This window comes from Nycticebus coucang, chromosome X, assembly GCF_027406575.1.
Source record: "Nycticebus coucang isolate mNycCou1 chromosome X, mNycCou1.pri, whole genome shotgun sequence".
Taxonomy (NCBI): Eukaryota; Metazoa; Chordata; class Mammalia; order Primates; family Lorisidae; genus Nycticebus; species Nycticebus coucang.
In genome coordinates, this window is record NC_069804.1 from 176,671,546 (window position 1) to 176,673,757 (window position 2,212).

At 41.3% G+C, this 2,212-nt stretch overlaps 1 pseudogene; it reads right to left on the minus strand.

Annotated features, from left to right (window-relative positions):
* Positions 1–1,102: 1,102 nt before the first annotated feature.
* Positions 1,103–1,538, minus strand: LOC128578293 (galectin-1-like; annotated as a pseudogene).
* Between the last annotated feature and the right edge of the window lie 674 nt (positions 1,539–2,212).

Genomic DNA, 2,212 nt, shown 5'->3' on the forward strand with positions numbered 1-2,212 from the left:
AATATATTAATATTTTGTGAAATAATTTTATTATCTGCCTAATTTTGCAAGTCAGAATGAACTGTTATGAATGAAACAAGAGAATTCATTCCAGAGCATGCTGGTACAGTGACGTTATATACTCCTGAAAAATACTTACCCCTATTCTTCTTTCTGCTTTGAAGTAAGGTTTTTTCAATTGCAACTGAAACTTCCACTTAATATACCACAAGTAAAATATCAGGAATTTGATTGGCAAGATACTGATATCTTTTGGAACTCAAGAGGACAGCTGGGCACCACAAGAAACAAAACAGAGGCTGGAAAACTCTCAGGAGGCCAGGTTCAATTAGCTACTGTCACATTAATTCTGCCTCTATCTAGGCTTCCACCTAATTTTTGACTCAAATTTCAAACTGGCTTTCACTTTCTTGGCATCTACAGGGCAGAAGGTTGCTGCTTTAAGGTGGATCATATAACCAATTCTGTTTCAGTAAACTATGGCTATTAGAGTTGTGATTGAGAATAGGCCAAAGCTAAGCCAATAAGACTGTCTTTGAGACCGTTTATGAGTTGCTTCTATGGACTGTTTAAATCGAGACCATGCAAACTTGGGAGGTAAACCTGTCAATGCTCATTTAAACAGGCAGTCTTTCTCATTTACTCTTGTTTGCTCACTCTATCTCTTCATCTTTGTTTCTGTTTGCATACCATTTCATTCATTCTTTTTATTTATTTATTTATTTTTATTAAATCATAGCTGTGTACATTAGTATGATCATGGGGCACCATACACTTGATTCATAGACCGTTTGACACATTTTCATCACACTAGTTAACATAGCCTTTCTGGCATTTTCTTAGTTATTTTGCTAAGCATTCATTCTTATTATCCACTTTTCTCTCCCATTCTCTGCAGGCCAGTTTTGAGGGTTCCGGTGTGCACATGGCCTGACATGGCTAATTCATACTTCTTCTTCTTCTTTTTTTTATTAAATCATAGCTGGGTACAATAATGCAATTATGAGGTACAATATGCTGGTTCCATACAAAGTCTGAAATATTTTCTTTTTTTTTTTTTTTCAGGAAGAGCAGAGACAGCTGCCTTTATTGGGGGTCACAGGCCAGCTGACTTCAATCAAAGGCCACACACTTGATCTTGAAGTCACCATCAGCTGCCATGTAGTTGATGGCCTCCAGGTTGAGGTGGTAAGGGAACTTGAATGTGTAACGGTCTGGCAGCTTGACGGTCAGGTCTGCCTGGTCAAAGCTGATGCACACCTCTGCGACACTTCCAGGCTGCAAGGAAAAGGCAGCCTCCCGCTGCTCAGCTCCCCAGGCCCTGGCGTCCTTGCTGTTGCACAAGATAGTATTGGCTCCCCGTGGGCATCAAAGCGGGGGTTGAAATGCAGGCACAGGTTGTTGCTGTCTTTGCCCAGGTTCAGCACAAAGCTCTTGGCGTTGGGGGCCACCTCGCCCCGTACTCTGAGGCACTCCCCAGGTTTGAGATTCAGGTTGCTGGCAACCAGACCACAAGCCATGATTGAAGCGGGAGGATGTTCGAGGACCGGTGCACCAGCTGTCTGAAGATCTGAAGACTCCACCCCAAGTCTGAAATATTTTCACCGACTGGTTTACATAGCCTTCATGGCATTTTCTTAATTATTGTGTTCAAACCCTTATACTCTTCACTTAGTAAACTTCACCTGCACCCTTCCAAGATGCACCCTAGGTGTGGACCCACCAATCACCCTCCCTCCACCCTACCTCTCCCTCCCTTCCCCTCCCTTGCCCCCTACCCCATATTCTTGTACTGAGATTGGGTTGTAGCCTTCGTATGAAAGCTATAAATTAGTTTCATATTAGGGCTGAGTACATTGGATACTTTCTCTTCCATTCTTTGGATACCTTGCTAAGAAGAAAATTTTCCAGCTCCATCCATGTAAATATGAAGGAGGTATAGTCTCCATCTTTCTTTATGGCTGCATAATATTCCATGGTGTACAAATACCACAATTTATTAATCCATTCATGAGTTGATGGGCACTTGGTTTTTTTCCATGACTTAGCAATTATGAATTGGGCTGCAATAAACATTCTGGTACAAATATCTTTGTTATAGTGCGATTTTTGGTCTTCTGGATATATACCTAGTAGAGGAATTATAGGATCTAATGGCAGATCTATTTTTAGATCTCTAAGTATTCTCCAAACATCTTTCCAAAAGGACCAT